Below are 13,889 nucleotides of genomic sequence, written 5' to 3'. Positions count from 1 at the left end.
AACCACAACCAGAACCCCATTTTGGGCGGAGACACGCCTCTGACGTCCAGTAACCCCTCGGACAGCCACAGAACTCTGGAATTATGAGTCACCAAAACCAATTTTACTTAACCTTACCCAGCGACAGTTCCATGGAGGTGTTTCCCCACAACACGTTGTGCTGTTACACGGCCAAATTACCTCAGGCCATCCCCTTAGATCACGAAGCCCATTGGGAAGTGGCTTTGGTAGAAATGATTCACCCAACACAAATCAAAAACATCACTGAAACTCAGAACACTTTTGACGTCGAAATTTTGGACCCAGCACTGCAGCAAACCATGACGGGCAGTCCTCAACATAACTCACATCTTGCAAAGGACCTATTACCCCGCAGCTGTGACTCTTCTCCTCCTCTTTTCGTTTATCGCTTTAAAATTAATTCAGGCCATTATTTTAGTGGTCAACATCTGGTGGAGGCCATCGCTGACAAATTCTATGCAACCTTTGACAAAGTTCTGACCAAAGTAGGTAAACGTGTCACCATCGAGTACCACAAACAGTCTCACCGTCTACTCATCAAATTTCAAAGTGAGGAAAAAAGTATACGTATTAAATTTTGCCCTGAATTGTATGACATTTTGGGTGGAGACCTCAATTTGCTCACGGATAAGCAGACCAAAAAGATTAAAATGGCAGAGATTGACAACGAAATGCATTTTGCAAGGTATTTTCGTTACCCGGTAGAACTGAACCAGGGACTGAATTTGATCTTCGTGTACTCCGATGTGGTGGAGTACAACGTGGTGGGGCACACCTCCGTACCATTACTGCGTGTCATTCCTTTCAAAGTAAATTCTGCCACGGCCACTGACGAGGAAGGTGGAAACACTTACCACGTCCACCGCGAATTTGTCCATCCTCATTATTTGCCTGTCAGCAAGTCTTATTTGGACACGGTCAACATTGCTATAAAAGTAGATTTGGGACAAAATATTCCATTCACCAAAGGAAAAGTCACGGTGAAACTCCATTTTCGAAAACGGTTCTCTCACGACTCGTAAGTCATGTATCCAGTGTACCGAGGGGTTGCTCGACAGTGAGGACACGGTTTAGGAGATATGTTAAAATCGGCCTTTCGTTCGGTGGCCCCGGTGTTGAAACCGATGGTGACACGCGGATTGCACGCCTTGAAAGATGCGGCACTGACCCAAGGCAAAGAATTTCTCCAAAATGTCATCATCGACAAACAAAATCCTAAAGAAGCCTTCATGAGGGCTGGCAAAAATGTCTTGCTGCAAACGGGCAAAGACCTTTTGGGCCGACGAGACACACCTATAAATGCCCTGCACGCTACCGAATCAGGCATTCAGCAAGGACAAGGCAGAAAGAGACGACGAAGAAAACACCCTTTCACCAGACTTCAAGCTAGAAAGGCCAAGAAAAGAAGAACCGTTCGAGACTTAGACGTTTTCGATTATTGAGAAAGAGACAAAAAATGATGCACCGAGAGTCTTGCGCCTGTTCCAAGACGGAACTGGATCTGTTTGCCATGCCCCCCACCATGATGACCATGCAAGAATCTCAGTGGGTGGAATTTCATCCCGTCTCCTCACTGACCGATTCCGCTCCCATCGAGTTTGAAATCAAGGGACAGCCCGAAGATTACATCGATCTGAATAGCAGTTACTTGTACTTGAAAGTCCAAGTTCTAGATAAGGATGGTGGTGAAGTAGAAGACAGTGAGAATATAGCTCCCGTCAACAATTTCATGCATTCCTTGTTCAGCTCAGTGGATTTATACTTGAATAACAAACTAGTCAGCAGCAGCATGGATACATACCCTTACCGTGCGTACCTGGAAAATCTCTTGACGTACGGAATAGATGCCAAGGATACTCATCTCAATGCCTGTGTGCTGTGGGAACCTGACGAAGCGACCAAGTTCGACACAGTGGATGGAAGCAATTCCGGCTTTGAGCAAAGAGAAATCAGAATCTTAAAGAAGAGGAGTTTAGAACTGATGGATCGTTTGCATTTGGACATGTGGTTGCAAGAAAAGTATTTGCTGAACGGGGTCAATGTCCGCTTGAGACTGAATCGCAGCAGTGCCGCTTTCCATTTGCAGGCTGAATCTGCTAAAGCTCCTAAAAGCAAAATCGAAGAGGCCAAACTCTACGTACGACGCGTGGAAGTGTTACCCAAAGTGGATAACGACATCAGTCAAACGTTCAGCAGAACGACCGCCAAATATCCGATCCGACGTGTGGAAGTGAAAACGTTCACCATTCCCAAGGGACAGCATTCCATGATCGAAGATCATCTGTTTCAAGGACAGTTACCCAAACGTTTAATCCTTGGTATGGTCCTGAATTCAGCCTTCAACGGAGCCTTCGCTGAAAATCCTTTCAACTTTCAACACTTCAACGTGAAGAAAATCGAAGTCAGTCGCGATGGCAAGACCTTGTGTACCCGACCTTTCGAACCTGACTTTACTGACGAGAAGATGAATTACTTGAGATCGTACTTGTCCCTGTACGAAACCACCGGCCAGTTAGGAACCAACACCAGTCACGGCATTACGAACGAAGATTATGCAGGAGGCTATGCTTTGTGGGCTTTCGATTTCACTCCAGACCAAGGCAGCGACGAGGGACATTTCCACCCTATAAAATCTGGCCAGATTCGTGTGGAACTTCAGTTTGCAAAAGAACTACCAGCAACAGTGAACCTCATCCTGTATGCCGAATTCGATAATACTATAGAAATCAACAGTTTGAGAGAAGTCATTCTAGATTATTAGAAGCCATGGAAGACTGTTATCCCTCTTTACCTAGTGGAGAAAGTTTGGAGATAGAATGTGAGGAGACTGTGGAAGAAGAAGTGATCATGATGAAGTCCCGATGGCCAGAACAAGAAGCGCATTTAGTCTCCTGTTTTGCCAAACACTTGGTGGAAAAAATGACGGAATTGATCAAGAAAAATTGTTATGGATGTCAAAACGATCATCCCAGTCAAATTGAACACAATAAATGCCTAATGTTAAGTCAAGAAGAAAAATTGGACGAGTATCTGGACGAAGCTTGGAGTCTCATCTCGAACAAAGACGTATTGCACCAGTGGTATAAAGACTTGCGTGAACATTCTTGTCCACCATTAACCGCTCAAGAGATCTATCGTATCGAAGCTCTCCTGAATCAGAGTGAGGAAACAGAACGAATAACCGTTTATTCGTCAGACATTTTCAAGCAAAAAGTCAGGATCGAATTGACGACTTATTATTACCTGTGAAGAAGAAAAAAAACACAAATCAATGGATACCTGGGAACTTTATTACCTTTTGAACCACAGTTCGTATACGGCTTCTTGGAATCCTGTCGTCTGTGCTAAAGATGAACTCCCTCATCGCAAACCTAAAGACCATCAAGCTTACGTGATCAACACGGACGAAAGTCATCTCCCAGGAACCCACTGGGTAGCCGTCTACTTTCCTCAAGAAGGATGTGTGGAATATTTCGATTCGTACGGATTGCCCCCTTTGGAAGACGATATCATCGACTTTATGAGAAGAAATGCTCAAACCACCCGATTCAATAACGTGAAATTACAAGGCAAAGATTCCTTGGTGTGTGGACAGTACTGTGTGTATTTTCTGCATCATCGCAGCCTGGGCTATTCCTTAGAACATTTAGTGACTCATTTCGATCCTCGTTCTTCTGCTAGAAACGATGTGAAAGTAGATCGATGGTTTTGTGACCATTATGCTTATCTTTTGTCTCAAGCTAGGAAACGTAGTGTCCATCAATGGCCTAATGATTTCCAACAGTGGAAATCACAATTTCATTCACAACGTTGTCAGCCCTGTTTAAAGTAGATTGTGAATTGAGAAAAAATGTTTGTGATTAGAAAAAAATGGTTAGATGTTATAGTGTTGGATTATTGTTAAAGATGTTAGAGTTGTTGTTTAGTGTTAAGTGATTTTTGAATAAAAATGTTGTGTTTTGAAAAAATGCTTTTGTCTTTTGTTTAGCTATAAGAATGTTGGATTGATGCTCTTTCATTTCTTACTATCCCTCTCATGACACTCACTGAACGTTGCGACTCGAAAACCGTGTGGGGGATGTTTTCCTTCACGTCCGCGCTTTCACTATAAGAACCGGGGTTGTTTCCAGTCTAACCATCCATTGTCGACTCATCCTTCTAAGAAGATGTGTTCCAAACTAGCCAAGCTCAACGAAGCCTACGTGAATTTGCATAGGGTCAGACACAGTCTGATACCGAAGCCAGAAGAAATAGAGAATGTGAGAATGTTAAAAATCACTGAAGACCTGATAGAAGAGCTCTTCAGAGAAGAAATGAACAGGGAAAAAGAAGAATGGACAGAGAAGTACAGACTTCAGAGACAGCAGCAACAGCAGCAACAACAGCAACAACAGCAGCGGCAACCTGAACCTGACAGAGGCTTTGTCGATTGCCGTATCGACACCAAAGAGTTCTTCTTCTCTTTCCGAAGAAGCAGACCTATCGCCAGAAAGTCTATCCTCAGAGGACATCGCATTCTTAGAAACTAAAAAAGATTGCCATAGCAAAACAAAAAAACAGCCCTTTTCAGGGCTACCCAATACTCTAGAAAAGAAATAACGATTGATTTGCCAATGTGTGTGGGTAGAGTAGTGTGAAAATAAACACTAACTCTTTCTTAAAAAATGTGAGGGTATGTGTTTGTGTGTTTGTGTGATTGTGTTTGTAAGTGATAAAGTAAGTTGGTGTGGATAGTAGATTAAAATGATGTTTGGTTTTTTTTGGACTGTTTGAGGTGTATATTTGGGGTTAGATTGGATTGCCTTGCGTATGTGGATAGTCTATTGAAGTGATTTATAAAAATTTTTACAATAGTGATGGGTAGTATAAAAAAGTGAGTGAGTGTTTCTTTTAGGTCCGCGCGTTGTTTTTTTTTTTGGTCATGATCTAGGTAAGATGAATTTTATGTTATTAGGGGGATGTTTTCCTTCACGTCCGCGCTTTCAGTATAAATTGAAACTCGTTCGGCAGTCCAGCTACCCTTGTTGATTGATCAACACCAAAAAATGAACACGAGACTTGAGAAACTGTTGGAGCTTCATGTGCATCTGGAATATGCCAGGCGCATATTAAATGAACTGGCCGCGGAAGCCATTGTCGAGGAGGGAAGGATAAGAGAGGAGGAAAGAAGAAACAAAGAAGAGGAGGAGAGAAGATATAAAGAAGAAGAAAGAAGATATAAAGAGGAAAGAAGAAACAAAGAAGAGGAGGAGGAAAAGGAGAGAAGAAATTTCAAAATCCCAGAGAGCGAAAATTGGGATTCTGAAGCGACATATCCTGCCTCTGCTCTCTCCCCCCAAAAGGTAAAAAGTAACTGGGGGATAAGATGTGTATGTGGCGCCAGGCCTGGAAGGTGCCACCATTAACCAGGTGTCCAAACAAACAAAACAGCCCTTTTCAGGGCTACCCAATACTCTAGAAAAGAAATAACGATCGATTTGCCAATGTGTGTAGGTAGAGTAGTGTGAAAATAAACACTAACTCTTTCTTAAAAAATGTGAGGGTATGTGTTTGTGTGTTTGTGTGATTGTGTTTGTAAGTGATAAAGTAAGTTGGTGTGGATAGTAGATTATGGGTTTCTTTATTGTTTCTTAGCGTATGTGGAGAGTATAGTTAGGGTTATATTATATGAAATGAGAAAAGTGGGGATGTTTTCCTTCACGTTCGCGCGTTGTTGGGTCATGATCTAGGTAAGATCCATTTTATGTTTTTTAGGGGGATGTTTTCCATCACGTCCGCGCTTTCACTATAATAACCCACAGTGTTCGTCGTTCAAACCATTCTGCAAAGAATAAAAAGAAGATGGCGTCAAACCAAATCGACAAAATACAAACCTTGCAAGACGTTTTAGACAACTTAGGAATAATGGAACAGATGCTATTAAGACTGGTTGAAGACCATTATTCCTATAGTCCCCATCGTGTGAAGATGGAAATTAATAACTTAAGGAAAGCAAAGGACAAGATTAGTGGTGTCATGAAAGAGATTAAGGAGGAGAAGGAGGATGAAGAGGAAAGAATAAGAATACGCAATTGGAACGAAAAAATTGAAAAAGAAGAAGAAAATGAAAAGAGGAAGAAAGAAGAGGAGGAAGAGAAGAAGAAAGAAGAGGAGGAGAAGAAAAAAAAGAAAGAGAAGAAGAGTGTAGGAGATAAAATAAGAACTTGGTGGAGGAAAAGAAGAAATTAGAAGAAGAAGAAAACCCAAAGGCCCTTTTCAGGGCCAGCCATATTTCTCGAAAAGAGATAGTCTTTGAATTGCCTACCCCTTTTTTAAAAATTTTTTTTTTAAAAAAAATCCCATGTTCCATTCCCCTTGTCCCTAAACAAGCCCAAACTATTCCCCATGTTAAATTCCCCTTGTCCGTAGAGTGACCCACGATTTATCGCCATGTTAAATTCCCCTTGTCCGTAAAGTGACCCACGATTTATCGCCATGTTAATTCCCCTTGTCCGTAATCTGACCCACGATTTTTCGCCATGTTAAATTTCCATTGTCCGTAATCTAACCCAGGGGGGTCTGTAATGCTAATTCCCATTGTCCGTAAAGTGCCCCCCTTAACTACTGTCATGACAAGTCTGATACCGAGACCTGAAGAGATAGACAATATCATAATGTTGAAAGTCACTGAAGACCTGAATGTAAAAAGTGAATGAGTGTTTCTTTTAGGTCTGTGCGTTTTGTTTTCTTTTGTTGGTGATAATACGGATAATGTAAGTTCGGGTACAACGAAATTTAAAGAATTAGGTCCAGAACTCGGTGTGGAGGGAAGAAATATACGCAACAGCAGCGGGAGCAAGAAATGCAGACCTAGCCAGTTAGCACTCCACCCACCTCGAGAACACAAATAACAGCTAGTCAACAGCCGACTATACCTAACAAACAACCCGTCCCGGAAAGAGTGGTGGCAAAACAAAGGTCCAATTATGTTACACAAACGGTATGGCAAACTCAAATGTAATTATCGGAGGCACTACGTTCTTTTCTCACTCCGATACTACAGGCAATCTCAGCTGAAAGAACAACCACAACAACAATAACAGCGACAGACACCATAGCAGCGGATTTGAAACTATCTACCTCAACTGAAGAATTAGTATCAGAACCAGAAGAGGAAATTGAGGCGGTTGAGGAGGAGGGGGACGCTGACCCTCGTTGAGAAGTACACCGAAATGGGGCTAGATCAAGCATTGTATGACGTCAACATAGCAGGGCAGTTTATTACAGCCATACAATACGTTGCCTACAAATCTCTAGACACCTTTAAACCAAGACCTTCTCAATGGGGATTAAGGGTCAGAGTTCTTCCCCAATTCTACAGACAAGCCTACACTGGATACCCCCTCAGTCAACTGGTAGAAACCGCTGCTTACATTACCGCCCATCATGGCTACGCATTTCCTGATATCAAGAATCATGAGACTAGGAGTGCGGGAAAGAACGTGAAAGCAAAAGAGAGACGTGTTACCTTCTAACAGAAAAAACAGACTTTTTTTTAGGGCTCCAAAAGATTGCTTTTTATTAAATAGGGAACCATATTTGGCTTGGTATCCCTCCTTGACTAAACTATTCTCGAAACAAACTTGACCCATTGGAACACCACAACAAACTTAACTTTTTAAACCTAACAGTGACCAAACTGGTATATGTCGCTTAGACATAATAATTTAAAATAAGATCAGTATGGCTATTTTTATGTACACTAAGTACTAATATTAGACAGATATGTTAGGAAGTAGGAAATTTAACAGACTCGTTAGATTTGAACTAATTGCACAGGTGGTTAACACATTATTGGTACCTTTTATTGTCCATTAGCAAAAACGGGACTTGATTTGAAATAAGTACGGGCTAGCGTTTTGGTGAGTACTTAACATCCATGGCTGTCTTGCTGAGCACCTTTTTCCTCCTTTACCACGCTCGGACAGAAAAATGAGTGTGTGGTGAGACAATTCCCACTCATGTTTAAAGTCTTTCAGTCAGGTTGTTAAGGACTAGTTAGTCCTACACCTCAGTGGCTAAATTTAAAAATAGTCTGTGAGTACATAAAAGCCTGGGGGATGAGGCTCTCTTTCCTTCCCCAGGAGTAATTAAAAATCACGCGGTGCGTTATTAAACCAGTGATACATGCTCCATTAGAGCGAAAATCACTTTAATTCAAGTAAGCAGGCAAGCAAGTTCGGGTACCGTCTCTAGCACTCTTGATGACACCAACTATCTGGGTTATTTTCTTTCTTGCAAGCCCCTATGTTCCACTTCTGTTTGTGATAATAACTTGTGATACTTCACATTTTCTAAAGTAGAAATCTTTACAAGCCGTACAAAACACAAAACTTATATGACTTTGGCTTTTGACACTTGCACAGACTCTTCACTTTATAAGTGTCACGAGAAAATTGTATATCCAATTTTTACCATTTTCAAAAACACGCACACACTTGCAGCTTGACCAGAAATATGTATATCTTGTTTTGTGGATAAGTCACAGACAAGTCCAAGCATATATAGGTGGTTATGAACGTTAGGAATATCCCCTCCTTTTTTCAGAAATATCAAAGCTTGTATGTGCATTTTCCCTTTTCCACTCTGTATTAGTGCTTAGATTTGTTCCAAAAAAAAAAAAAAAAAAAGAAACGAAATAATTTTGAAGAAAAAGAAACAACTGAATTTTGAATTCAGGTTTCTCTATGTTTATAATTTTTTTCAAGTTGACGGTGCATGACAGAGTACATTCGCCTACCTTTCCAAAGTGAGAGGCATTTCTTCACATGTCACTGCCTTTGTTAAATTCGGTTTCATCTCTTGGTCTTGACATTGTATAATAAGGATGGCGTGTTTTGTTTTTACTCACACTTTATGAAATTGTGCTCTTTCACCTCTCTCTATCCCTCTGGATCATGTTTTAGTTAGAATTGAAATGGAAGGATGTTTTCCTTCACGCACGCTCTTTAGGCATGCAAGTCGGTAAACAATAGTCAGTCTATTCGTCCATCATTTTGTGTCTTGATGTTTCCTAAATCACACACTGATGCCATAAAATAACGGGTTAAATGGGTTTTGTAGTGTTGGGAGTGGGGGTGGGTGGGGTGTAGGTGTTTGGCAGAGTTGGTCATTGCAGGTGAGGGCTTAGGTACTTTCAAAAAACTTTTTCTTCTTCACTCTGTGTTGATGGAATATAATGGGTTATTTTCTTCACTCTCTGTTGATAGTATAGATATAAAGGGTTATTTCTTCACTGCGTGTGAATAGTGTATAATGGTTTTCTTCTTCTTCCCTCTGTGGTGTGCGTGTGTGTGTGTGTGTGTGTGTGTGTGTGTGTGTATGTGTGTGTGTGTTCGCGTACGTTGTGTAGATCGCATATTTGGTTGTTTTACTTCTTCTTCCTCCCGAGTGTGGATAGTATATTTGCGGTTTGTATGCGTTAGCGACGTTGTGTGGATAGTATATTTGGGGTTTGTATGCGTTCGCGTACGTTTGTGTGGATAATTTATTTGGGGTTTGTATTATCTCCCTTCTGTGTTGATAGTGTATTTGGGGTTTGTATGCGTTCGCGTACGTTTGTGTGGATAGTTTATTTGGGGTTTGTACTATCTCCCTTCTGTGTTGATAGTATATTTGGGGTTTGTATGCGTTCACGTACGTTTTTGTGGATAGTTTATTTGGGGTTTGTATTATCTCCCTTCTGTGTTGATAGTATATTTGGGGTTTGTTTTTTCCTCTTCCCTCTGTGTGTGTGTGTGTGTGTGTGTGTGTGTTCGCGTAAGTTGTGTAGATCGTATATTTGGTTGTTTTTTTTTCTTCCTCCCGAGTGTGGATAGTATATTTGGGGTTTGTTTTTTCCTCTTTCCTCTGTGTGTGTGTGTGTGTGTGTGTGTGTGTGTGTGTGTGAGTCTGCGCGCGTATGTTGTGTGTGTGTGTGTGTGTGCTTGTTCGCGTACGTTGTGTAGATCGTATATTTGGTTATTTTCTTTTCTTCCTCCCGAGTGTGGATAGTATATTTGGGTTTTTTTTTCCTCTTCCCTCTGTGTGTGTGTGTGTGTGTGAGAGAGTCTGCGCGCGTATGTTGTGTGTGTGTGTGTGTGTGTGTGTGTGTGTGTGTGTGTTTGTTCGCGTACGTTGTGTAGATCGTATATTTGGTTGTTTTTTGTCTTCCTCCCGAGTGTGGATAGTATATTTGGGGTTTGTTTTTTCCTCTTCCCTCTGTGTGTGTGTGTGTGTGTGTGTGTGTGAGTCTGCGCGCGTATGTTGTGTGTGTGTGTGTGTGTGTGTGTGTGTGTGTGTGTGTGTGTGTGTGTGTGTTGTTCGCGTACGCTGTGTAGATCGTATATTTGGTTGTTTTTTTTCTTCCTCCCGAGTGTGGATGGTATATTTTGGGGTTTGTTTTTTCCTCTTCCCTCTGTGTGTGTGTGTGTGTGTGTGTGTGTGTGTGTGTGTGTGTGTGTGTGTGTGTTCGCGTACGTTGTGTAGATCGTATTTTTGGTTGTTTTTTTTCTTCCTCCCGAGTGTGGATAGTATATTTGGGGTTTGTTTTTTCCTCTTCTGTGTGTGTGTGTGTGTGTGTGTGTGTGTGTGTGTGTGTCTGCTCGCGTATGTTGTGTGTGTGTGTGTGTGTGTGTATTGGTCTCTGTTTGTCCCTATTAAACTCACTTTTTCCCTATCAGATACACTCTACCTACCTACCTACAGTAGCGCGTATTCAGGTCAGCCACTTGCAACACTGTTGCCATTTACCCCCTAGTGTTCAGTACAGTGACGTCACTGAGGCTGGAAATTTTGAGACTATAAATATCGACTTGGGGATTTCCACATTTTGTAGCTATACATATATACTAGAATTCATAAACAGGAACGTCACTCAAGCTGAGGCTATAAAAAGATAGTGGGATTTTCCAAAGGAAAAACCCACAAGTTGGAGCTATAAATAGATAGTGGGATTTCATAGGAATTTCAGCTGATTATAGATACATAGGTATTTATCCACGATCGTCACAGAAGTTGATATTGTAAGTAGTTACTAATTTTATCCATTTTAGTCTAAACCATTGTAACTTAATTTTCGGGGATATGTTTATTTTCCTTTAAATTCTGGGACAATTTCGTCATTTTAACGTTACTTTTAGTCACATCCATTTTGTCGTTGAGCATTTCCTTGATTATAGCTATTTATAGCATCATTACAATTATGCAAATTTTTGAACACCCCAGCAAGATTTCAGGTCTTGGTAATGCTTTATATATAAATCTCTCGCTTGTACTAGTGCATGTATGTCTCTGTCTCTGTTGTGTTTGACCCTCTACCATCATTGTCCCTAGACAATCCCACCATGTTCAATTCCCCTTGACGCTCAACAGTCCAAAAATTTATTTCCCATGTTAATTTCCCTTGACGCTCAACAGTCCCACGATTTTTCTCCATGTTAATTTCCCTTGTCGCTAAACAGTCCCACGATTTTTCTCCATGTTAATTTCCCTTGTCGCTCAACAGTCCTACGATTTTTCTCCATGTTAATTTCCCATTGTCGCCAGATTGTCCCACGATTTTTCTCCATGTTAATTTTCCATTGTCGCCAGATTGTCCCAGGGGGGTCTGTAATGCTAATTCCCATTGTCGCTAGGGTATCCCCATTTACTACTTGTATATCATGGTAAAATTGCCGCTGTGGATCAATTAAAAGAACTGGGCTCGCAGGCAGATCATTTGCTACGAGATCGACTACGGACATCGTTAACACGAGCACCATCATCAAAAGTTCCAGTTATGTTACCATCGATAGAATCAATGACGCCTACATTTAGTAAAATCATTCAGCGACTGCAAATCTGGAAATGAGGAATGGATTTAGATTTCAATTTCTCTTGATGAAAATGGTTTTCATAGACCTAAATATCAAATCATAAAGGTGCGTGAGTCTCGATCGTTCTTCTTTATCATAACGGAATGTAAATGTGGATCTGTTTTAGTAGTAATGTTGATAAATAGTCAGCGGCATCTTGGATTGTTTTCACCATTATCACGTATCAACAAATCTGTAGATTTTTTTTTTCACGTTTGCAATATCAAAATCATTAGTCGCCGGAGATGAAATTCAGTCTGAAGCTCTCGATGTTTATCCTGACTGGTATTTAACTGTCGTTTGTGTTTAAGATTAGATTTTATCATTAGTATATACGTAATAGAATCTGAATGCGGTGATGAGATTGCGGAATTTACAGACTGTGTGTTTAACATCCATAACAATTTTGTTCCACTTAATAAGTACCTGCTTCAACGTGGTGTTCTCAAACATTCGTATGAACTGTCATATAATTGATACGGGTCGAATAGAAAACTACAATTTGGAATCACCCTGATGTACCACAACCAACTCGAGGCCAGCTTGGAATCATCGCCCAGGCAAACGACAAAACGTTGACTACAGTTGTTAAACCTCTTTGGGATTGTTTCTACAATGATGAAATAATCATTCACCTATGTGTCCACCCTGGCTACATTCAGCATCGAATATTTTACACCACCATTGACTAAGCTGAAACTAAGCGGTCTTGATTGTTATTCAACAATAATACACTTTTTTGGGGTAACAGCTACTAGGCAAATGACGATCGTTATACGTAAAAGGTTCTGGCGTAATCGGCTTGTTTTTTTAATGAGGGGTGCCAGACTTTCAGAACGCACAATCGCCGGAGATTTAAGTTTTCCCCATGCAGATGTTGTTTTGTTTTGTATAACTGTGTGATAATTGTGCCAGTAAAAAAAATTGAATAACTGGTTAGAAGTGAGTGTGTTTTGTGTCTGCTAGTCATGATGAGACCAGACAAGGCCTGCAATAAAATACGCGATTGTATTATTAGTAATAGAATTATGATGGATCCTCAGACTTACCGATGTAAAAAGTAATCGAAGCTGAACAATAGCTGCGCAATAAAAAAAAAATTTAAAAAAAGCTTGCTGATCATAAAAAATCAAACGTGCGTATTTGGTTGTAGATGCTATTTACGGGCTTGCTGTGGCAACGACTGTTGATCTTAGTGTGACTTGAATTACGACGACATCAACTATTGTAGGTGCACCAGTCGGTATGATTTTCTGAGCTATATCGATAGTAACCGGGGTCACTGGTGGTGCTAGCCAAAAAAGTTCCACCCGACTGCATTCACGAATACGAACCTATTCCGAATTTCTTACGACCACACAAATCAGTATCAATACAGTCAGCACATTGTACTCGGTAGCAATCGAGGATAAAATAATCAGTGCGGCTGAGGTTGAAACGGTTGTGACAGAAATGGAAAATCACAGACAATAACGAGCACATATAAGAAACAGCTTGGATCTACAGACAGAAAAAGTCAAATAAAAATATATTCACTCAGAGAAATGGTTATCGATCGGAAACATATTAGCTTGGAATGTTTGTATTGACCACTACCATAGGCTTTCCTGAATAAGTATAATCTGCGAGTTTTGATTCTACAATCACTACAGAGTAGTGTCAAACACTGAGAATTTGCCTCTTATTGAAACTCTTTGTGGCAAGGACATCCGGACGAGACTGTACACCACACCCCAACATCCGATGACTGTGCAAACACCCCCTCGGACAAAATTAAAACTGATCAACAAACAACGCTCGCGTGTGAGCTAAATTGTCATAGGGGTAGAGGCGAGGACGAGTGGCACATAAAGTACAAAAGGCAAAACGCCTACTCCGACACTGCTCTTCAAAATACCCGAATATCCACGCATACTGTGTCAATGTCCTCCCTTTTGTATATAAACTTAGTGGCAAAAAGTAGCCCGTTTTCATAAAATTAGTGACCCAGTCGAC

The sequence above is a fragment of the Sinohyriopsis cumingii genome, chromosome 11 (assembly GCF_028554795.1).
Source record: "Sinohyriopsis cumingii isolate HCF-2022 chromosome 11, ASM2855479v2, whole genome shotgun sequence".
Classification (NCBI taxonomy): Eukaryota; Metazoa; Mollusca; class Bivalvia; order Unionida; family Unionidae; genus Sinohyriopsis; species Sinohyriopsis cumingii.
This window is presented reverse-complemented; position numbering follows the sequence as displayed.